This window comes from Lutra lutra, chromosome 13 (assembly GCF_902655055.1).
Source record: "Lutra lutra chromosome 13, mLutLut1.2, whole genome shotgun sequence".
NCBI lineage: Eukaryota > Metazoa > Chordata > Mammalia > Carnivora > Mustelidae > Lutra > Lutra lutra.
Window position 1 is genome coordinate 23751419 of NC_062290.1, and position 25661 is coordinate 23777079.

The 25661-nt window shown below is 40.5% G+C and overlaps 1 long non-coding RNA gene across 1 annotated transcript in view; it reads right to left on the reverse strand.

The window, feature by feature from the left end:
- Window positions 1–9680: 9680 nt before the first annotated feature.
- The window catches only part of LOC125083059 (uncharacterized), a 56235-nt gene continuing 40254 nt past the window's right edge, over window positions 9681–25661 (reverse strand). The window contains exons 3-4 of the long non-coding RNA XR_007122161.1: window positions 11574–11763; window positions 9681–10667 (exon numbers count right to left, since the gene is read on the reverse strand). This is a non-coding gene — a long non-coding RNA (uncharacterized LOC125083059). The remainder of the gene's footprint in view (window positions 10668–11573; window positions 11764–25661) is intronic.

Sequence of the window (25661 nt, forward strand, 5' to 3'; positions counted from 1 at the left end):
GAGATGGCCCGTTCAGAGCTCAAGAATATATGTGTTAAGATATACAGCTATAAAAGCAACCAGATGTGATATATGGGCTTAGACAAGAACCGTCATCAGTGTGTCACTCAGTGAGTGGAAATAACGCCAGCTCTGAACACTTCTTCATGAGTGTTACTTACATGGTGTATACCAAGTTACCCCAAAACTTAGCTTAAAATAATAATCACATAATATCTCTGTTTCTCTGCGTCAGGAATCCAAGTACAACTTAGTTGAGTGGTTCTGGCTCAAAGTGCCTCGTGAGATTGTAGTCAGACTGTTGGGAGGGCTGAGTCTCATCTTCAGGCTTGGCTGTGGGAGATTTCCTTCCAACCTCACTCATATGGTTATTGTTCCTTTCTGGCTGTTGCCCAGAGAATTTAGTTCCTCGTCATGTGGATTTCTTCCCAGATTGCCTGAGTGTCCTTGTGATGTAACTGCTGGCTCTCCCACAAAAAATAATGAGCGAGAGAGAGAGAGAGAGAGAGAGAGAAAGAAGAAAGCTGCTCTAGATGGAAGGCTCAGTCTTTTATCACCTAGTCTCAGATGTGAGATGCTATCACTTCTGCTGTGCTCTGTTGGCCTCAGAGACCAATGCTAATACAGTGTTGGAAGGACCTACACAGGGCATGAATTCTAGGAGTTGGAAATCTTCGGTGGCTAGTTTGGGAGCTAGCTACCACAATGATAGAATATCATCTATTATTAACTGTGATCAAATATTAAGAGTCACTGAAATAGGCATTTTGTCACATCCCTTGACTTGCTTGGGGCCCAGGAATGCCATAAGCAAATTCAGATTCCTTTTGGCCTACCATATCATGGTCTATATTATAGGCTGCATTTAAGGTGCCCGTAAAATGATGAACTGAAGTTGATAATTAACTCATGATTCATCTTTGTAAAGCAACTGGATAAAAAAAGACAATCTCATTTCCCTACCCTCTTTTTCTTATTCCTGTAGAGCTGAGGTCTAGATATTTGAGCCGGTGGCAGCTTCTTCCCAGCACATGGATTCCTGCATTGGTAATCTGTCGGTTTTCACTCACATCGAGATACCTGTAGAGTTTAAGTAAAAAGGATTTAGTAGGGGCTTTTCATAAATGGGCACACTCAGTTTCCCCTTTCCTAGCTAGCAGATCAAGAGTTGGTGTTTCTATATGGGGAAACATTAGTGTCATATTTAACTGAATAGGTGAGAGGAAAGGACACTTCACTGGAATTTGCTGTTACAAAGAAGGCACACACCGACGCAATTCAAATCACATTGTCCTTTGCCCAAGTCTTACTTTCCTAGAGATAGAGATCTGTCTACATTGCCCCCCACATCTACTTAGTTAACTATCATGAGCTCTAAGTATTTAAACAAGTTTAGTCTTAACCTAGAATTTCATAGATTGATCTGATCATGAGAGTTATTTTGAAAAGTATTAAAGATAATATAAGCAAGGTTTCTATGATCAGAGTTCAAATAAAGTGCAAATGTTTTTGCAACTTTCATTTAAGTATTTTTAAGTATCAAAATCAAGACATAGGATAAAGAGGTTTCTAATTGAAAAACTATTTGAAAAATCATTGTCAAATTTTTGCAAGAGCAAGAACAGCTTCAGTTTTCATAACAGGGAAGGGCTTGTAATAGAAACATCTACTCAGATATGATGGTAACTATATTTTAACTTTTTATTATTTGTATTATTCATATTCTTTGTTTTTAATCTCTTTTTTTGTTGTTTAATGTCAAAAGTCACCTTGGAGAGTCAGTTTACAACCCTTCAAGCTTATGAGACAAAAATCACTTCTAGGGTCTTCTCTTCTAGAGTCTTATTACCAGAAACCACCACAGGTTACCTGCCTGGCTTCTCCAAGGAAGCAAATAAGCATTTCAGAATGCCTTTGCTTGATTTGCATGAAAGCCAGCAGTAGGTGCCCATAAAAAGGGGTGCATTTCTAGCAGCAAAAATGGCATTGTTTGCCTTTTACTCCCTTTTCCCTCTTCTAAAGGAAACAGGACATTTAAAAAAATATATTTTTTTAATTTTTTACTTCTTTTCAGCGTAACAGTATTCATTGTTTTTGTACCGCACCCAGTGCTCCATGCAATCCATGCCCTCTCTAATACCCACCACCTGGTTCCCCCAACCTACCCCCCACCCCTTCAAAACCCTCAGATTGTTTTTCAGAGTCCATAGTCTCTCATGGTTCACCTCCCCTTCCAATTTCCCTCAACTCCCTTCTCCTCTCCATCTCCCCTTGTCCTCCATGCTATTTGTTATGCTCCACAAATAAGTGAAACCATATGATAATTGACTCTCTCTGCTTGACTTATTTCACTCAGCATAATCTCTTCCAGTCCCGTCCATGTTGCTACAAAAGTTGGGTATTCATCCTTTCTGATGGAGGCATAATACTCCATAGTGTATATGGACCACATCTTCCTTATCCATTTGTCCATTGAAGGGCATCTTGTTTCTTTCCACAGTTTGGCGACCATGGCCATTGCTGTTATAAACATTGGGGTACAGATGGCCCTTTTCACTACATCTGTATCTTTGGGGTAAATACCCAGTAGTGCAATGGTAGGGTCATAGGGAAGCTCTATTTTTAATTTCTTGAGGAATCTCCACACTGTTCTCCAAAGTGGCTGCACCAATTTGCATTCCCACCAACTTGCATTCCCATCAACAGTGTAAGAGGGTTCCCCTTTCTCCACATCCTCTTCAACACATGTTGTTTCCTGTCTTGCTAATTTTGGCCATTCTAACTGGTGGAAGGTGGTATCTCAATGTGGTTTTAATTTGAATCTCCCTGATGGCTAGTGATGATGAACATTTTTTCATGTGTCTGATAGCCATTTGTATGTCTTCATTGGAGAAGTGTCTGTTCATATCTTCTGCCCATTTTTTAATATGATTGTCTCTTTTGTGTGTGTTGAGTTTGAGGAGTTCTTTATAGATCCTGGATATCAACTTTTTGTCTGCACTGTCATTTGCAAATATCTTCTCTATTCCGTGGGTTGCCTCTTTGTTTTGTTGACTGTTTCCTTTGCTGTGCAGAAGCTTTTGATCTTGATGAAGTCCCAAAAATTCATTTTCACTTTTGTTTCCTTTGCCTTTGGAGACATATCTTGAAAGAAGTTGCTATGGCTGATATCGAAGAGGTTACTACCTATGTTCTCCTCTAGGATTCTGATGGATTCCTGTCTCACGTTGAGGTCTTTTATCCATTTTGAGTTTATCTTTGTGTACGGTGTAAGAGAATGGTCGAGTTTTATTCTTCTACATATAGCTGTCCAGTTTTCCCAGCACCATTTATTGAAGAGACTATCTTTTTTCCACTGTATATTTTTTCCTGTTTTGTTGAAGATTATTTGACCGTAGAGTTGAGGGTCCATATCTGGGCTCTCTACTCTGTTCCACTGGTCTATGTGTCTGTTTTTATGTCAGTACCATGCTGTCTTGGTGATCACAGCTTTGTAATAAAGTCTGAAATCAGGTAATGTGATGCCCCCATTTTATTTTTGTTTTTCAACATTTCCTTAGCGATTCGGGGTCTCTTCTGGTTCAATACAAATTTTAGGATAATTTTCTCCAGCTCTTTGAAAAATACCGGTGGTATTTTGATTGGAATGGCATTAAAAGTATAGATTGCTCTAGGCAATATAGACATTTTAACAATGTTTATTCTTCCGATCCAAGAGCATGGAATGGTCTTCCATCTTTTTGTGTCTTCTTCAATTTCTTTCATGAGTGTTCTGTAGTTCCTCGAGTACAGTTCCTTTACCTCTTTGGTTAGGTTTATCTAATAGTAGGAGATCTTAACACGCCTCTCTCAGAAATAGATCATCGAAGCAGAAAATCAATAAAGCAACAAGAGCATTGAATGACACATTGGACCAGATGGACCTCATAGATATATACAGAACATTCCACCCTAAAACAACAGAATACTCATTATTCTCAAGTGCACATGGAACCTTCTCAAGAATAGGCCACATACTGGGTCACAAATCAGGACTCAACCGATACCAAAAGACTGAGATTATTCCCTGCATATTCTCAGATCACAATGCTTTGAAACTGGAGCTCAATCACAAGGAAAAGTTCGGAAGGAACTCAAACACCTGGAAGCTAAAGACCACCTTGCTTAAGAATGCTTGGATCAACCAGGATATCAAAGAAGAACTTAAGCAATTCATGGAAACCAATGAGAATGAAGACACTTCAGTCCAAAACCTATGGGATACAGCAAAGGCAGTCCTAAGGGGGAAATACATAGCCATCCAAGCCTCCCTCAAAAAAATTGAAAAACCCAGAATATACCAGCTGTCTCTACACCTTAAAGAACTGGAGAATCAAACACAAATCAAACCAACTCCACACATAAAAAGGGAAATAATCAAGATTAGAGCAGAGATCAATGAGGTAGAAACCAGAGATACAGCAGAACATATCAATGAAACTAGAAGCTGGTTTTTTGAAAGAATCAATAAGATCGATAAACCATTGGCCACACTAACCCAAAAGAAAAGAGAGAAAGCCCAAATTAATAAAATTATGAATGAAAAGGGAGAGATCACAACTAACACCAAGGAAGTAGTAACAATCATCAGAAGTTATTATCAACAGTTATATGCCAATAAGCTAAGTAACCTAGATGAAATGGATGCATTCCTGGAAAACTATAAACTCCAAAAATTGAACCAGGAAGAAATTGACAATCTGAATAGACTGATATCTAGTAATGAGATTGAAGCAGTGATCAAAACCCTCCCTTGGGGCACCTGGGTGGCTCAGTGGGTTAAGCCGCTACCTTCGGCTCAGGTCATGATCTTGGAGTCCTGGGATTGAGCCCCACATCGGGCTCTCTGCTCTCTCGGGGAGCCTGCTTCCTCCTCTCTCTCTGCCTGCCTCTCTGCCTGCTTATGATCTCTCTGTCAAAAAAAAAAAAAAAAAAAAAAAAAAAAAACCTCCCAAAAAACAAGAGCCCAGGACCTGACAGATTCCCTGGGGAATTCTACCAAACTTTCAAAGAAGAAATAACACCTATTCTCCTGAAGCTGTTTCAAAAAATTGAAGCAGAAGCAAAACTTCCAGACTCTTTATATGAAGCCAGCATTTCCCTGATCCCCAAACCAGGCAAAGACCCTACCAAAAAGGAGAATTTCAGACCAATATCACTGATGAATATGGATGCTAAGATTCTCAACAAGATCCTAGCAAACAGGATCCAATAGCACATTAAAAAGATTATCCACCATGACCAGGTGGGACTCATCCCTGGGCTACAAGGATGGTTCAACATTTGCAAATCAATCAATGTGATAGAACACATTAATAAGAGAAGAGAGAAGAACCACATGGTCCTCTCAATTGATGCAGAAAAAGCATGTGACAAAATCCAGCATCCTTTCCTGATTAAAACGCTTCAAAGTATAGGGATAGAGGGAACATTCCTGAACTTCATAAAATCTATCTATGAAAGACCCACAGCAAATATCCTCTTCAATGGGAAAAAGCTTGCAGCCTTCCCGTTGAGATCAGGAACACGACAAGGATGCCCACTCTCACCACTCTTATTCAACATAGTATTAGAAGTCCTAGCAACAGCAATCAGACAACAAAGAGAAATAAAAGGTATCAAAATTGGCAATGAAGAAGTCAAACTCTCTCTCTTCACAGATGACATGATTCTTTATATGGAAAACCCAAAGGACTCCACCCCCAAACTACTAGAACTCATACAGCAATTCAGCAACGTGGCAGGATACAAAGTCAATGTACAGAAATCTGTGGCTTTTTTATACACTAACAATGAAAATACAGAAAGGGAAATTAGAGAATCGATTCCACTTACTATAGCACCAAGAACCATAAGATACCTGGGAATAAACCTAACCAAAGAGGTAACGAAACAGGACATTCTTAAGAAATGAAAGGTTTGGGGCACCTGGGTGGCTCAGTGGGTTAAAGCCTCTGCCTTTGGCTCAGGTCATGATCCCAGGGTCCTGGGATCAAGCCCTGCATTGGGCTCTCTGCTTGGCAGGGAGCCTACTTCCCTTCCTCTCTCTCTGCCTGCCTCTCTGCCTTCTTGTGATCTCTGTCTGTCAAATAAATAAATAAAATCTTAAAAAAAAAAAAAAAGGAAATGAAAGGCTCACTAGACAGGTAAAGGGGCTGGAGTCAAAAGTGCTGGTTTTGTGTCCTTGTCCCCTGATGCATCCCATGACACCCAACCCCTCCCCTCACAGAAGGCAAACTTCCATAGAATAATGTACCCTTATTATGTTGCAAATGAAAGATTAAAACCAGTTTCCAGTTGGGGAAAATACAACATAGGATGTGCAGCCAGATGACTTGGTGTGGAGTCCCACAGTGCCATTTACCAATTATGCAAATTTGGACAAGTTACTTAATTCCTTTAAACCCCAGCTTCCCTTGGGGAAAAAATAATGGGAGTAACTGTTTATCATTTAGTTATTACGGCGATCAATGTATGTGTCTGTGAAAGTGCTACTCTGATAGAAGGCATTATTATTAAAGAGGTGGCATATTGCTGGATTTCCCAGCTCTTCCTCTGTCTCCCATGTTTTCAGTAGCGGTGGCAGTCCCTATTCAGTGCAACTGTTCCTGCTGGTGGTGTCATCGCCCCTTCCAAAGCTCTCTTTTGTCAGAGAGAGTTATTTGTAGTGAGTGATGCTCAGTTGCTGATATCCATTTGTTCTGATGGAGAGAGCACTTGGTGGTCAGATGACTTGGGATCTGATCCCAGTCCTGCCGTTGCCCAGCCATGTGAGCTTGGGCAAGTCATAACACCTTCTCTGGGTCTCAATACTATCCTTATTATTTAAACAAGTGTTTGGATTAGGGGAATCTTTAAGGTTTTCTTTGGCTCAAAAATTCAAAATCTATAATTATCATAGACGTTATATGATAAGTTATTAATATTTCCTTAAGTGCTTCAACTATAGAGTGGCCATTTTTTTTTTAACGACCATAAAACTTTTTGACATTCCTCCAATGGAGAGGTGAGATCTATATGCCCTTCCCTATAAAAGTGGGAACACTCATTATCTACAAGCATCACTAGAGCACAGAGGAAATGATACTACGTGAATTCCAAGGCTACGTCATACAGAGGGATGCAGCTGCCTCCTTGCTTCCTAGGTACTCCTGCTAGAGCCATGAGCTTCCATGTAGAAAGCTGCACTGTCCTGGGCAGCCATGCCATGAGGAAGGAAGGCCAAACCATAGGGAAAGGCCATGTGTAAGCTCTTCGGTGGACAGTATCCGTTCAGTCCAGAGTTCAAGTCATCCCTATCCAGAAGCCAAACGTGAATGAGAGATTATTCTAGACCCTTTCAGTCTTCCCCCTTGAGGCCCCAGACATTACAGAACAGAGATAAGCGATCATTTCCATACACAAACCACAGAATCTGGGAATCTAATAAAATGGTTATTTTGTAGCACTTGATTCCAGGGGCAGTTGTTATATAGAAACGATAACTGGAAGAAAGGCTAATAACACTGTATAATATAAAGATAGGAGGTTGTCCTCCATGTCCTTTGCAGCTGTGGAATTCTGAGTTAAAAGAATGTGGAGAAACTGGTCATGAGTTGGGAATCAGTTAAGCACACAGTGCTGTGGCTCAGACCTTTTGAGCATCAGCTTTAACACCGTGCCTCTCCCTGGTGAACACTCTTGGCTAAGCGGGCTTCTGTTATAGAGGGCATTTTGCCTGACTGCTCTGCCTTCCCCTCACCTCTTGTCACCATCGCCATTCTTGCTTACATTTGAGGGTAAAAGGAAGAAGAGGTTAGAACTATTTACTGCTGTTGTTAAGACAGGCCCGTTAAGGATATAGAATGGTCACTGTGCTGTTGTTGGAATCCTATCCTAAATTTGCCCTTCAAAAAATCTTTGATTAGACCAAATCTCACACTTCCTCAAACCGTGCATCCAGTCCTTTCTGTTATATTCCATTCCAGTCAGTGTTGATGGGTCAGGTCCCTTCACAGAATGATGCTGGCTTTTGTGCTCAGCACAGAAACATATCAGGCAGAACTCTGGCTCCTAATTCATCCATCCACAAGTGTATATTGGTTTTTTCAGGACTTAAATCAAGAGAAAACACAGACCAAAGCCACAGTCCTAAAGAACAACATGACCACGGTGCTGAGGTCTGGTGACAATACTCACAGAGAAGAGATTACCTAAGGGTTCGCAGATGGGCACTGATTTCCACCAAGCTCCTGTCTGTTACCCGAGAGCAAGCACTGAGGACAGGACTGTCCACCTTAGGGCACTGTGTCACAATGAGATGGACAATCCGATCTCTTACCTACAGGACGAAACAAATAAGAATTTATTTTCAAGCACCGGGCTCTCTGCCCAGCAAAGACAGGGCAGTGATTCAGGAACGTTTTGGTTAGTGCTCGCTTCAGCAGCACATATACTAAAAAATAGGAATGTTTTGGTTAAAATGGGCCCTTTTTTCAGATGCATTATCATTATCATCATCATACTAACAGCTCTGATCCAGGAGTGCCTGAGGTATGTCAGATTCTGAGCTAGTCACTTCGTATGCACTAACTATACTCCTTGCAGTGGTCCTACAAAATAAATATTAGTGTCACTTTACAATAAGGAGAGTGTGCACCTGGGAGTTAAACGTCTTGCTGAGGCTGTCCCTAAGGAAGGGGCAAAGCGAACAGTCAAGTTTAGAGCTGATGGTTCCAAAGCCCATATTTTTCCCAAAGCACTTTAGTTAAGAACTAACCTGGTAAGAGTCCGTCATCTGATGCAAGCAAGCACCAAGGTTCCCTGTTAATAAAATCAGGCACTACGAGAGACCTTGATAAATTAATGACAGGTGGTGGGTATTAGAGAGGGCACGGATTGCATGGAGCACTGGGCGTGGTACAAAAACAATGAATACTGTTATGCTGAAAATAAATTAAAAAAATGATAAAAGTTAAAAAAAAATAAAAACTTTGATAAAAAAAAAAGAAAGTGGACTTAGTTGTAAGATTATAAAATGAATGTCAGGTATAGGCCTAGTAGGTTCAGTTTTAGGTTATTATTAGAATAAAATCAGTTAAGGAACATTAGGAAAATGAGGTGTTCTGAAGGATGGAAATGCACCAAACTAGAAGCACACAGGAAAATCAGATCTAACTTGTGATTAATGGCATGGATTTGCATGATTTTCCTGCTTCTCTTAACCACCACTCATTATGGTTTTATCACTATCATAGTAATGACTGCTGAGTACTGCCTTACTAGGAAGGTTGTATTCCTCTTCCTGACATTATCATTATCAGGAAAAATCACTAATAATCACCTAATTGCAATGAGGGTGTTACTAGGCACTGAATGAACACAGACTTGGATTCTCCCTCTCATAATTTTTAATAGAGCAGGATCTTGGAAGTCCCATCCCTTTATATACCCACAGAGAAGGGGAAATCAAGTCCTACAATCCTTTCCCACCCTTATATCTATCCATCTTTGTGTCTTTACCTAGATCCGTATTTATCCATGTTGTGAATTTATTCATGATGTATCATATTTGTGCTGTAATAGTTATTTCCTTTACCTTATAATCTGGTTTAAGTGCACATATACATCTGTACTCTTTATGTGAGTGAGTCCAAAGCCCACTTTTCAAACCTTGGACTCTGGACCACAAAGTCTACAGTTTCAAAAGCAAAGAGAGCTGCCCTTCCTCCATGGCAACTTTCTTAAAAACTTACCAAAAGGCTTGACATTTAGAGAATATCATAAAGGGCCTTCAACTTTCCAGGACAAAAGAAGATGTAAAATCACAGGAGAGATCCTGTCCAGGACATCATGTTATGCTAAGTGATTTTCTCATACACTCAGATGACCCACACTTCAAGGAAACCTTAGATAAGAGAAAGTCAAACTTAAACAGAGGGCAAATGAGGAAGTAGCTATTCATTTTAAAATAATTCTAAGCAAAGTTCTTAAATATAAGAAGCCCCCCAAATAAGACTTGACTCACAAAATTTAAATTGACACATCAACACCCAGAGCCCCAAGACCTTTTGGGCCTGGGCTCCAAATCTGTGATCTGGTATATCTATTTTAGTGTTAGAATCTATAGCATTCCCAATATACTAAAATATATAAATCAGAGAGTCATAGAGGTACTTATCCCATATTGTACTTAGATTAACTAAGGAACCTCAAAAATGATAGTGATATGGCATTTCTTAAACTAGCCTCATATCATTTACGTGATAGGCTCTGGCTTTGTACAACATCCATCCTCTCATTCAGGATATCAAGTAACCCAATATGGCACAGGTAGTGCTAATTTGGGAGCTCTTTGTGGATTAGAAGTGAACATCTAGAAATTAAATAAGATTAAGCTTTTGTTATTATGTCAGTTTGCTGTTTTGAGCAAAGAGAGACTAAGAATTTTGAGCTTGTGAAAGACTTCCCCAAACATATCTGAATACATCATCAAGCAAGCTAAGAGCAGACCGTCAACTCTCAATGGGGAATTCTTTTCAAGACATGACGTTTTGATTAAAAGAAAAAGAAACACAGTATTGTCCTTCTCTCATTACTTCATTCTGAGCAGTGTTCAAGGCAAGAACAATTCAGTGCTCAAGATGAAGCTGTAGAAGGGAAAACAATACTAAAGAAGTTTTAATTCAGCTGCTTACAACAGATCACCTTTCCACTGGCTTCTAATCAACCAGTATCAAAAAGCATAAAAATATGTTCTCAGCCAGAAGTGTTGTCCACCCCAAGTTCACGGAATTGCAGTCCACATTCAGTTTGTGAAAATCAGCCTGTCCCATGGTCATGTCACCTTTTAGTTCATCATACCTGGGAGGGGGGAGTCAGCCCACCTTGTCCTTCCTCATACACAGAAACCAGTGGTTATGGAGATGGTGGGGGGGGGCGAGGGGTAGGGAGAAGTAGGGAGTCAGCACACCTGGGTCCAGGTATACTAGCTTTGTGACCTGTACCCTATCTCTTTCAACCCTCAGAACTTCAATGACTCCACTTGATAGTTGGGGATAGTGTTTCTTCTCCCACAAAGAAGATAGATGGGAAGCTAATGGACTAATGCTTGTAACAAGGGCCTTGTACAGTTCCTGGAATATGGGAGGGGCTCAATAAATGATAACAATTATCACTATCTCTTGTTTGTTCAAGAGTTTTATTGAATTACTATAAATATTAGTTCAGTTACAAAAGTGGCAGAAGATGCAGTTAATGGGTCGACTTTTAGGTCTGTCACCTGCCCCATAACTACATGGCACTGCTTCCCTAAGGATATCATATTTGCTTCTCCACAGTTTAAAGCATTTTCTTTTGAGTAGGAAAAAATAATCCAGTGCCCAAACCCCTTTTATCCTGGTACTATGAGATTCTCCCCCCTCCCTCCTTAAATGCACATTTCACTGCATTACTTCATGATAAGGCTGGAAAGCCACAGAAGCATTATTAGTTTTATGTTCTGGAAACATAGAAATGTGGAGACTTCATTAAAAGTCTGGTCCAAGAAGTCTCACCATATTGTGACCAGCAGCATTAAGTGTGGTAATTTCTCATTAAGTTCTCCAGGCTCCTGACCAGGCAGGCCTCAGAAAGCCTGGGGACTCTCCTGGTGCTCAGGGTCCACAGGTGTGACAGTGCAAGGCCAGGAGACCTACACCCTTGGCGGTAAGAGCAAGGCAGCCAAATACTTGCATTTTGCAGAGACTAAGGAAGAAAAGAAAGAAGAATTAGCAAAATTTACCACGTTCCGTGATCCGCTGCACCCGAGAAGATCCCTTATGTCACCTGTGTGACATTTTTACTTTTTCATGGTGGAAAGCCTGACATCTTTACTTTTTCATGGTGGGAAGCTTCCATGGTGGAAAGCCTGCATATCGAGAAGTCAGTATATGATGCTGATAACATGGAATTGGTAAATTTAATCAACAGATGAGTAAAATTCCTTAAGAGTGGAAGTATTTTTTGCAAAAAACAAGTCATGTTGATTCCCCTTATTCCTGACATTCACATTCTGTACAGTTGCTACAAACACTGGATTAATGAATACTTAATCATTGCTTCTAAAGGAAATGAAAGGTTAGGTTCCTGCAAGCCTCTGGTCATGACATTTTTGTCAGCTGGTCAATACATAACCTGTTTTATGTGTGTTTTGGTTTAAAGACACTTATTTCTTTATTGAAGATTTTATTTATTTATGAGAGAGAGAGAGAGGACACCCGAGAGCATGAGCTAGGGGAGAAGCAGACCTCTGGCTGAGCAGGGAGCCCAACATGGAGCTTGGTTCCAGGACGCTGAGACCATGACCTGAGCCGAAGGCAGACACTCAACCAACGGAGCCACCCAGGCACCCCCAAGACGCCTATTTTAAGATATATATTACCGATTCATCAGCATTGGACTCTTGGCCAAAGCTATAACTCCTGCTGAAATAAATTAAGCTGACACATACTTCTTCTCCATAAGACACTCTACAGCCTCTTGCCCTTAGGAACACTGCACAGCACTTCAGTATTATGCTTGGGGACCATCTTAAGCAATGAAATCAACAACTACAACAAAAGCACAAAAATGTGAAGAACATGGCATTAAGTGGACTGCCTCAGGGACACTTTTACACTATGAGAACTGAAACAAAAAGGCAGAGCCTCACACTGTTGGATGTCATCTCAGAACACGCACGGCAGGCAACGCAGGTTTGTTACCAGGGAGGCACCTTGACTGTTGATTTGGGAATTACAGATAAATTTTAGCAAATAGGCAATTTCACAAATATGGCATCCCCAAATGAAGATCGACAATATCAATACAATAAAATCAGCAATAATAGATGAGGATAAAGGCAGCTGCCAGGAGAAGCAACATAACCTTAGCTTGTGCTAAGGACCCCTGAATTACAGGAAACCATGCTCAAGGGCAGTGCAGGTTCATCAAAATATCGTCACATTTCTTACAGATTGATACTGCACAGAAATATGAAACCATCTCATGCTCAAATTACTTACAGGACATATAAAGCCTGTCTGATTGCTGCAAAGCACTAAGGCTTGAAAGTGTGCAGTATCTATCACGTGGCTGGCACTGGTCTACTTTTCACACACATTTGTCTGACTGGGGTTACTACTTGCTGTGCTTTAGGAGCCTCGTCTTAGAGAATTTTGGTTCAGGGCAGAAGCAGGGGAAGGTGGTTAGCAATAACGTGTCTACTAGGTATAAGGCTACAAGATCAAGAGTTGGCTCTGAAGGAATCTGGGAGTTTCTGCCAGCTCCTGCTGGCAGCCCTCTCTAAATGTGGTTCTTGAACCAGAAGAACCTTGTTAGAAATGCAGACGGCTGGGGCCTCCCCAGACCTATTGTCTCAGAAGCTCAGAAGGTGGAACGCAGCGCCCTGTGGCTGACAGCCCCCCTCCCCTCCCTGCAACTCTAGCTTGAGAGAACTGGGCCTCAGGAATTTTCCTCATCATGTCCAGATCACTTGAGTCCTTAGCACAGGCACGTGGGTCCTGGATCCATAGTGACATCTCAGATAAGTGAGTTCCTTAGTGAGTAATGAAGCTTTAATTACCTATTTCCCAGAATGAGTACAAAATAATAATCTACCTCAAATGATGGCATGCTTTTAGGACGTTATTTCAAGATCAACTTGTATGAAAATTAATGAGTTATTGTGAAGTATTTTAACACATAGCCTATTATTGCCCCATCAATCAAGATAAATTCATTTGAGTTAAGGAATTTTTTTTAATTTTTTTAAAGATTTTATTTATTTATTTGACAGAGAGAGATCACAAATAGGCAGAGAGGCAGGCAGAGAGAGAGGGGGAAGCAGGCTCCCTGCCGAGCAGAGAGCCTGATGCGGGGCTCGATCTTAAGACCCTGAGATCATGACCTGAGCCGAAGGCAGAGGCTTAACCCACTGAGCCACCCAGGAGCCCCAAGGAATTTTTTTTTTTTAAGGGCAAAAGGAGAGCGTATACTCAGATGTGGGGTGTCTTTATGTTGTGTGTTAGTGGAATTTGTGAGGATAGTTGTGTAGATGGAAGCAAAAGTCAGAAAGAGAAATCTAGCATATTACAGTATCAGAATTATAATGAAATATGACATACACTGTTATAAGAATACTTTTTTTCTTAAAATCACTTCCTAGTTACCTAAATAAATATTTATTATACTGATTGTGCTCTGGCCATCTAGTAGTCAGCTAAAACTCATTATTGTGAGATGTGATCTATATTGAATAAAAGTCAGATTTTACTGAAAGTTCCCAACATAGTAAGGGAATGTGTACTTCAGAGTCAAAGGCCTCTGCCCTTTTTTTTGCAGCCTGTGTTCTTAGGACCCATCCTTTGCCTCTCTGAAGCTCACTTTCCTCATCTTTAAAATGAGGATATTAGAGAAGTCTAGGGTGCCTGATCTAAAATTCTACCTGACGGGGACACTGAGTGGATATGCAAGCATTAGCTTGAGAAGTCGAGTCTCAGAGAAGAGGAAACACTTGAGGTAGAGGCAGAAACTGAAAGCCTCAGGTACAGTTGTTCACTGTTAGCTACTACAAGATAGGATGGGATAGGCAGGACCAGCAGGAATGGTAGCCTGAGGGAAGAAATACTGGGGAGACATCAACGTCAGGGCACAAGGGAATGCTGCCTTCCTGGTCCTAAGGGAGTGTATTTGAATTACATTCATACCTAACGAAAAATATAATTCCCTCTGGAATTCAGCCCAGCTGAAGCCCAGCAAGGTTAACAATTGCCTATTGCCATTCCATTATGATGTTGTTCGTGTACATTTGACCTCATTATCTGTCCCAGTGGCTGTTTTTTCATGGAATATGGTCTCCAATTTAATTACCTGAACCTGGACCCTTAACCTGCTTCCAGCTAGGCTTGTCTGATCTTAGAAAGACCTTGATATTAGTTTCAAGAGATTTTACTCAGCTTTTACCACCTTGTTGGAAAATGTTATTGTTATCCAAGTAAAGCGAGGCCCACAGACCAACAGTTCCTAAGAGGAGGGGCACGCCACGGGACACTGGCCACATGGGCAAGAGCCTTTATGGTGGCTGCCATGGGAAAGAATCGGTGAGGCAGGGTAAGCAGGTTTAGGATTAGTTTGGATAATTTTGGTGGGCTTTAGGGCACAGGGGCTGTCCCTAGTTGTCTGCTGCCTGGCCCTCCTGTGATTGGGACAGGCAAATAGTGGCGTGGACTATAAGAGAGAGGTAAAGAATGCGGGTAGGAGGGTTTGGACTTGGATTGGTTGGTTCACATATGAAAACCACACTTGCAAGTGAGTCCTTTATTCTCTGGGAACTGGAGCCCTGGGAACATCAGTCTCTCTAGGGCCACCAAGGCCCTAGATGTCAAAACACCAGAATAAAAAGTTGTATCTCCCGTGACCTCTTTCCCTCTGGCTATTCTCAGCCTCCTTTACATGGTTCTCAGGTATCCTAAGAGCAAAAGAAGGGAGTGTCTGCACAGAATAGGTGAGTCAAATACCCAAGGAATCGGCTTGTACTTGATGTGGTTATATCCACAGCAAGTACAACACAGAGCTATTTGTAGGAGACCCAAGCTTCAAACCCATTGTCACTGTTCAGTAGCCCCTAAGAATGTCATCAGCACTCAAAACCTCTGGGTTGTTTTGCTTTGTTTATAATGTGCTGACCAGTAATAGTAATACATAACAAATGATTGTGATAACCCAATGAGATAAGGTACTTTAAAACCATAAAGCACTATGTAAGTTTCAGCATTTGTAGTAATTTTAATAACATAAAAGTAGATCAACAGAGGCAAATACTGAAGTGTTTATGCGTGAAATAATGTACCTGGGATTTGCTCTAAATAACCCCAGAAAACAAACAAGAAGTGGAGGGGATTGATGACACAAGATTGATAAAATATTGGTAATATTGAGGGTGAATGATGGGTTTGTGGGAATTCTTTACATGATTTTGTGTATTTCTAATATTTTCATAACAAAAATTTTAAGTACAAGTTGAGAGAGAAAAGAAGCATTAGACTTTAGCTATCACTGGAAAACTGCTATTATGTAAGAACACAAACTCTATTGTACAAGTTTTTTTTTTTTTTCCTATCATGAATCAAAGGCCCTCTTTCCTTGGACTCCTGGATTGCTAAAGCAACTTGATCTTGTCAATGGTTCCAAGTATCTCCAGGCTAAAATTGACTTAGGTTAATCAAATTCTTTTTATAATCCATTTGTGTTAAGCAACAGAATTCCTAATGGTAAAACTATAATCAACATGTTATGACTAGTTTATGATGAGAGGTCCTATTCAATTAGGAGATTTCCCGAATCAAAGGCTCTTCACTCTCAAGAGAGCTTCACTGAATAGCGGTAGAGGTTGCTTAATTAGTAAGGTTAAAACATCCTTCAGAAACAAGGTCGAGATGACATTTCTATCTGTGCCAAGTTGATGAAAGAATCCTCCAAAGACTACACTCAGAAATCTCGGTGTGAAAATTCCTGGAAGACTTACCAACAGAAGGAAAAGGAAAATATGTTGATATTTTTTTAAATATTTTTTTAAAGATTTTATTTATTTATCTGACAGAGAGAGATCACAAGCAGGCAGAGAGACAGGCAGAGAGAGAGAGGAGGAAGCAGGCTCCCTGCTGAGCAGAGAGCCCGACGCGGGGCTCGACCCCAGGACCCTGAGACCACGACCCGAGCCGAAGGCAGCAGCTCAACCCACTGAGCCACCCAGGCGCCCCGAAAATATGTTGATATTAATAGTATCAGTGGACTTTTCTTTAAGCACATTGTTGGCATTGGATTTACATAAGCATTTCCTTAAACTTTCCATAAAGTGATCAACTTTTGCTTTGAGCAACTCTTTCCCCAAATTCATTATTCTTGTTTGGAAAAATAAGAATCCTTAAAACAACAACCCTCCCAAAATTAAAAAAAGAAAACGAAAACCATAAACCATAATTCTAAGCCAATCAACAGAGGAAATTAAAAAAGAGGCGATCCTTGGAGAGTCTTCTTTTCACAATATCTGTAAAGCTACTGAAAGAGATTGAAGAAACACTGAGTCAGTCTGTGCAATAAAAGGAGATGACCAACATAAGAGATCCTTTAATCAAAAAGTTGTATGTAGTGACAAAGCACTTGATAATCAAGGTCTGCTAGAGAAAAGGAGAGAGGATGAATCTGTACAAATATACTTGGTGGTATTGGTCCATTCAAACTGCAAGAAATTACTTCCTTTATCTTCCCACAAGGAAACCTCAGTGACAAATCCTGGAAAATTCTTTGCTTCATCTGACGAGTCAATTCTGTTTTCCAAACAATTATATTCTTGGTAGATGACATCAACTGTCAAACCCCTCATTTAACTCTGTATACTTTTTTTTTCTTTAGCTAGCTAAAAACTTTATTTCAAACAAAAATTAAAAACAAAAAGTTGAGAGTTATTTCCCTGGGTGCCGGAGCGGGGAGGGATCAGGCCAAGGAATTCTCTGTGACTGGCTGATACCCTCACGCACTGAAGGCGTTGTGACCGTTCCCTTCCTTGCCCCTGGGATGGGGGTCCCTCCGCAAGCATGAGACCGTGTGCCAGAGCCCACCTAGCAAGAGGAATTCGGCCTGGGCCAGTCGTTGGGAGGAGACAGAGCCAGGCAGCAGGTAGGCCATGGCCAACCACAAGATCCAGTCCTGAGTACCAAGAACCTACTCTCCTCTCCCCACCTCCTGGGACCCCAAACAGAGTAAGGCTGACCTGTGGGAAGGAACTTCATGGACCCTGGCCAGGAGAAGAAAGAGAAGAAAGTCCCAGTGCCCCTCACATCTATTACCTCTGTTCTCTAGAGGGCAGTGAGTCCTGTCTGGGTACTTTAATATAGCTGACAATGATATTAAAATATTGTCCACTCTCTAAAAACAGCTAAATGTTCAAATTAGTATCCGGACACCCAAGTAGTATAAAATAAAACAGGTCACATTATTTAATACTTGCCCACAACCAAGGCTAGCTTGCCCTGGACAGAAGACCTCCAGACCCTTCCTGTACTTTCAAACACCAATTTAGTGCTGAATGTAAATAACAGTTCAGCTAAGAGGGAGAAATGAAAGCTTCACATTTATGGACTGTCTACCTTGTTCCAGGTAAATGAGTTTCATAACTTACATTGTTAATAGGGAGGAATATGGGGTTCAGGAGCTGTTTTGTAACTGACTCAAGCTTGAGCATTAAAAACATCTGTAAGAGGGTAAGTTTCCATGCTTCATGCTCTGTTTCTTTTTGCTGCTTCCAAGGCCAAGGTGAGCTTTACATTACCAGCCAGATATCCAAAGTATCGGCCACTTCCCTCCAATCTTGAAGAGTCACAAATAAGAGATTAGTCTCAAGCCCTGAGGACCATTACGTTAAAAGTGAAAAAATAAAAAGTGGAAGACACCATCAAGCCTGGAGAACAACACATAAAGATGCACCAACTGAAATTAGCATCACCTTGACCCATCCAAGGTCACTGAAAACTGACAAGGTGTACACCTTGCCCCTCACTCCTCAAGCTTAGTTTTCAATGTGTTTTTTCATTTCCACTTGATAAAACAATTAATCTAACTGAAAATATTAACCCAAAATAAAATTCTCTTTTCTCACCCCGAATTTGCCATAATTGTGAATAAACCATAAGAGAAAAGCTTTGTGATTTTTAAAAAGAAAATTCAAGGCATTATATGGCATTATGTACTTGAAAGTACCTTGAAAACTGTTCCAAGGCCTATAAAAACTACGAAAGTATATGATTACATTATTATAGATCCCAGCCAATTTATGGAAAGCAAGTGTGACGCTAGGGTATAAAAGCTGAACCTAATCATAGGCAGGAATTTTGATGATAAGGCTGCATAACAATAAGGTTTTACACCATCTCATGCCTTAGCTGTGGGGTTGCAGCCTGGAAGAACACCACCTGAGGCCAAGTGATTGCAGAAACTGCAGCTGCTGGGACCAGCATCAGCTAAGAGAAATCATCTGCACACAGGCCCATTGCCGACTCTCCTTCTAGAGATTAACTGAAAACCCATTATGTATTTTCACCAGGAATACCCAAAGTATGAGTCTCTGTCCTTCCGTTCTCTCCTCCACCCTCATCCATCCGTTGGGATTTCTGGGCCCTTGACCCAGCCCATCCCTGTAAACCCGTCTAAACCCTTGAGTTCCATTCTATGGAAATACTGCTTCATACTAAAATCTTCTGTGCAGTTATCTGTTTGAAAAATCCCTCAACCTTTCCTTAAGGGAGAAGCCCCGCCCCCACAATTACTTTCCCACATCCCTCACAAGTGGAAATTGTTCATTTTCTCATTGCCATGGAGCTCAAATCTGGACGGAGAATTTTTGTCCTCTGTGTGCACCATCATCACTTGCCAACAATGATCGCCTCCTCTCACATGATACATGACAGCCTCTCCAACTTCCCTTAGATTTCATTTATCACCCTTCAACACATCAACTTCCCTCATCCCTCCATTGCCATCATTTATGAAAGACTTTAGCACAGGCCCAGTCTTCCTCCCCACCCAAGTCCTGCCAATAGCCTAGGTGACTTTAGTAGCCAAGTGGACAGCCCATCTAACATCTTGACCTTGGATTCTCAACCTCCTGATTTCTTATGATCTGTGCACCCCCATCAGCCACTTACTCTGTTAGTATGGCCTTGAACTTTGTCATACCCTGAAATTACTGACTAGGACTTCCCTTATTTAGATCTTGACTTCTTTTCCTTCCAGCTTACAACTACTTTTCTAGCTACTCTCACTGTGGCCATTCTTCCATCTCATCAAGGCCTTCAAATAAATGTCTAGGCGCAAGGGATTTTTCAAATACACACAATTTCTTTAAAAGATAGAAAAGACTTTGTAATGGAAATGTTTATGTGAGCATCTAAAAATAGAGCTCTGGAATTATGGAGATGGGTAGGAAGGGTGTCACAGGCAAAAGTGCAGCACAACCTGCTAGTACTAATTTAGACTGTGCTTGTTATAAAATATGGAATTAATAATCAGAAGCACTGTATAAATGAAGTCCCTAAACAAATACCATGTGTGTATTTGGGGTTCAGTGGAGAGGTAACAAACGCATGAACATGAGCTGATATGAACAGGGGTTCCTGGAGATGATTGTGAACAAGCTGAAGCAAGACTAAAATCAACAAAATCAGGTGTCTGCATGTTGCAGGAGGGTCTGAAAATGTACCTGTAATAAAGTAAGCCTTACTTAACAAAGACAGCAGTGGGAGATGTGATGAACATGAGTCCATGTGAAGATTATAAGCCCTACATGTGTTAACAATTTAAAAACATATGTTACGCCAAAATTGAACTCGTAAAAGCAGAGGTGGTTAGGTAGCATCATAAGAACAAATTAGGTAAATATTATGATATAGAGAATGCAGATTGATATACCTATATCAATAGATCTATCAATATGTATTATGATATAGAGAATGCAATTTTTTAAATCGAGATTTTTAAAAAATCCACCATAAAGCCAGTAGAGGAAGACAAAGCATATTCAGACCTTTAAAGTTTAGACATAGAAATAATGGGATATATATTGCTCCAGTAGGAACCCAAATCCATAAGTTCCCGTGGCTGCAAGAGACCCAGGGCCAGAAGCAGTCAAGAGGTAGACAGCGATCTGGAAGGTATCCAGAGCTACTGCCATTTATCTAATATCCTAAAGCAGACCCCTGGGAATCCCCTTAGTGTCTTCTGTTCCTCATGTACTATTCCAGTTTCTCAGCAAGGTCTCTTCATTTTAACTCATAAATGTCCTACTTCTCTCTGACTTGTCACTGCCACTGCCCTTGGATACCATTGTCTCTGGTCCAGACTGCATCGGTAATAATTACTAGATGAGAGCCCTGCTGTTCAAACATGTTTCCCATGTCAGCGGCATCAGCACTATGTGGGAACTTGCCAGATATGTAAATTCTCAGGCCATAACCCAGACCCCCTGAATTATAATCTGCATCTTAATAAGACTTCCAGGTAATTCATATGCACATACAAGTCTAAGAAGCACTGGACCAAAGGGCATTGGAAACTTTCTTTTAATTTTATGGGCCAGTGGTAGTGTAAAACCAGATTGGCTTATAATGATCTAAAGGTAAAGAGAAACAAGAGCCCTCATTTGTTTTTTTTGTTGTTGTTGTTTGTTTTGTTTTTTAAGATTTAATTTATTTATTTGACAGAGATCACAACTAGGCAGAGAGGCAGGCAGAGAGAAAGGGGGAAGTAGGCTCCCCACTGAGCAGAGAGCCAGATGCAGGACTTGATCCCAGGACTCTGAGATCATGACCTGAGCCGAAAGCAGAGGTTTAACCCACTGAGCCACCCAGGCACCCCAAGAGCCCTCACTTGTTAAGAATACATTTAAATATTTAAATTCTTCAATGAGGAAAGGTACTCAGTTCGTGCTTCAATTTGTTGATGTTATTTGTAACTAAGAGTTCTTTTTTTTTTTTTAAAGATTTTATTTATTTGTTAGAGAGGGAGCGAGCATGAGCACAGGCAGACAGAGTGGTAGGCAGAGGCAGAGGGAGAAGCAGGCTCCCCGCTGAGCAAGGAGCACGATGTGGGACTCGATCCCAGGATGCTGGGATCATGACCTGAGCCGAAGGCAGCCGCTTAACCAACTGAGCCACCCAGGCATCCCAAGTAACTAAGAGTTCTTGAATTGTAGTTTCTGTGTTTGTGATTTGACTCCAGGTGGTGGGAGGGTAAAGAGAGGAATTTTCCTAGATCTCCTTGTGACCCCTAATCTAGCACTATAAAAACCAAAAGTCTTGCTAGTGAAGCAAGTGGGATCTTGAGCAACAACACTATAAAGAACCAGAATATCTATTAAAAATCTGTGTGTTAAAAAACACAGGTGAACCTCAAAACATTAGGTTGAGGGAAAGAAGCCAAACACACACAAAAGATACACACTGCTCTATAATTGCATTTAAATGAAGTTAAAGAAAAGGTAAAACTAAGCTATGGTGATAGAAGAATAAAGAATGATTACTTCCAGGGAGAGAGATGGTAGCTAAAGAGAAACATTAGGGAGCTTTCTGGAGTGATGGAATATATCTTAATGTGGGTGATGTTTATATGGATGTAGACACATACTTTGAGTAGTACACGTAAAGCTTTGTTCATCTTACTCCATGTAAATTATACTTCAGTAAGACAAATATAAATAAATAAAAATCATTGCATTAAATCTGAGTTTCATAAAAGGGAAAACCTGGATAAACTTACTTTAGCACAGTATTTTGAAAGTTCACGCTACCAAGTCATGGCTTAAGCCAGAGGTCAGAGAACCAGAGCCTACACTCACCATATTTATTTTAAAAACAACAACAAAAAGTTGAATTGGAACACAGACACACCTATTTGTTTATAGAGACTATCTATTCTTCTAAGCCTAAAATATTTACTATCTGGTGCTTTCCATAAAAAATTTGCCAGTGGGGCGCCTGGATGGCTCAGTGGGTTAAGCCTTTGCCTTTGGCTCATGTCATGATCTCAGTGTCCTGGAATTGAGCCTGGTCCTGGGATCAAGCCCTGAGTCAGGCTCTCTGATCGCCAGGGAGCCTACTTCCCCCTCTCTCTCTGCCTGCCTCTCTGACTACTTGTGATCTCTCTGTCAAATAAATAAATAATCTTTTAAAAAAAATTGCCAAGTACTGACCTGGGCCAATAGTTTGTAACTTCTGGGGGATTCATGTTTGTCTCAGAGAATCCAGTGAAAGCTATAGATCATTTCCTCAAGAAAATATACAGGTTCTTAAATATAAAATGTTACTTATAATCTCAGGAAGTTCTACCCTCTGAAGCACAGTCATCATCCCCAACTTGAGACCTCCTGTTTGAGGTTTCCATCACCATCTACTAAACCACTCCACTGAGAAGAGTCCACAGGTTGGCTCTATGAACCACAAATGACTGAACTGCCTCTTCACATTCTCATTCTCTCCATGGAACTACTCAGGGTATAGCCAATAATAAAATAAAATTGCCATATCTAGTCCTGCATCAGTCAGCATATTTTGTTCTCCTTCTAGGTGACAGTCTATATACTAATTAGCCTTAGAATTTTTTCTAAAAATGTCTTGTTTGGTACCAAGGTAGACCAAGAACACCAGAAGTGATGAATTGGTGGTCCTTAGCTTCAATTCTAGAAAAAAAGCACATAGCGATAGTTTACAGATAAGGGGTGAACAGTGTCACATTCACATGTGAAGATATTGTCATTTTTATTCAATAGACCAAGAATAGAGAGGAAGTAAAAACATGGGGACCAAACGATGGTGTGTATGTGGATACCCTGAGCTCTTTCACAGCAGGGCCATCCCCACACATCTGTTCAGTCCCTGCAGCACCTTGAATGTTGTAGGAAACTCATAGGCAATAAAGAAATGGATAAATTAGACTAATTTATAAAAACAAAAATCATTATTTTATAAGTGTTTCAGGCTTCCTGGGAGCAACACGATAGTTTAATTCATTTTGCATTACATAAAAAGACAATTATGAGCGAGGAACACTCCTTATGTTTCTGTAATGCTTATTTCATATTAATGTGCTCACACAACATGTATCAAAGGTCTAGTTGGTGAGAGGTCTGCCAACTTATTAGCACCACTTATTGTCCTAAAAGAAAGCATTCACAGAGTCATTTGAGGAGGACATGGCATGTTTTGAGCAATTCTTAAATAATAATAATAATGATTATAATAATAAGAATAATAAGAAAGGATCTTCACACAAAATAAAAACACTCCAGTCAACATGATCTCTGATCTAATGCTAGTTCTACAGTTTTTCATTACTGCCTTCCTAGCTGCTGTACGAACAGCGGGTGGCCTTCTACAAAAGCTGATTAATGCTAGGATCTCAAATTGCTGAAAATTGAAGGAATGTGCCCCATGCTGACAATTTGCTAATCAAAAAATTGTCATTTCTATCATTGTGCAAGGCGTTAGCCTATCTTATTTTCTTCTCAAATGCCATGTTATATATTTTCCCTTCAATGAGATTGAATGCTTTTCCCTAACAGTAAAAAGGTTTTATGGGTTCATCAGGAGGCTAAATCTCTCTAATTCCAATGAGTCAAACACCAAAGTGGAAGGAATATATTTCTGAATACATTTGCTATTTTTGGTATCATGTCAATAACAATCCACAGATCTGTGCTAACATGAACCTCCTAAGTTTATCAAAAAAAGCATTTTATTATCCACACAATTATATTTTTAAAGAAAATTAAATGTGCCAATTCATTTGTGGTCGTTAGCATTATTAAGGCCTCAGAGCAATTGGCATAGATCAGCCTATGCAAAGTGGCCATCTCAGTATGGACAAATGATGACTATCAGAACAACCATATTTAGAAGCCAAAAATGGCTTCTTTAAGTTTGACACTAGTCCCTATGGCTCCTAAGCCACAAGGGACATGGGCCGAACTCTCAAAGTGGCTCTCACCACCCCTTCCCCCATGGCTTGAAGTCAAGGTCCACTTCCCTCTTTCATTAGAGTAAACTGCTAAGTTACTCCTCAAAATCCCTTCTCCAGCTCTACAACCTTTACTTCTCCTACAGACTGAGAGTAACTGCCAATCCTGAAAAACTAACCTTACACTCTCTTAGCATGTCCTCTATGGGTGGTCTGGCATCTTAATTTAGAATGAAAATGGGGATATTTTCTCATACCTTGTATTTTAATGGCAACACAGAGGACAGGATCGAACACCCTAACAGACATAAGAAGAAGGGAGTCAGAACAGAAATGTGCACATAGAACCAGGATCTTAAATGTCTCTACCTTCAGTAAAAGAATAAACTGGGCTCACCCCAAATAAAGGAGACACCACAGAAAGTGCCCATCTGCCCTTCAGTTTATGATCACAAGTTGGCCCTCACACTGCTCGGTGCCCTAAATTTGTACCACTTGTTTGATCTGAAAAACCCCCAAGTCCAGATTTTTTTAAGGTGATTCTGATTTAGAACCAGGAAGAAGAAAAGGCAAATTCTTACTGGAGAAATGTACATTTACCCTGTCCTCCTGGTGTTCTGAAAGGAGCTTGAAACATGAGCCGACATTAAAAACTCAGAAGCCACATGAGAAACAAGGCACCATGAGCAAGAATCACCAGAAACAACAAGTGGTAAAGTCAGACGCACAGAAGCTGCAGATACTGGAACTTTTAGTTACAGAATATAAAATAAGAATATATGATATTTCTAAAGAAATTCCAGAAAATATTAGAAGTATGTACAAATAATGAAAAACTATCAAACTTGGATAGGCAGATTTGAAGAGAGAAAAGAAAAGAAAGAAGAAAAGAGAGAAGGAGGAGGAGAAGGAAAAAAGAAAAAGGAAGGAAGGAAGGAAGGGAAGAAATCCAAGCACGAAAATGTAATAATTAAAATGTAGACTTCAGGGATGCCTGGGTGGCTCAGTAGGTTAAGTGTGTGCCTTCAGCTCAGGTCATGATCCCAGGGTGCTGGCATCCAGCCCCGCATCTAGCTCCTTGCTCAATGGGGAGCCTGCTGCTCCCCCTGCTTGTGCTCGCT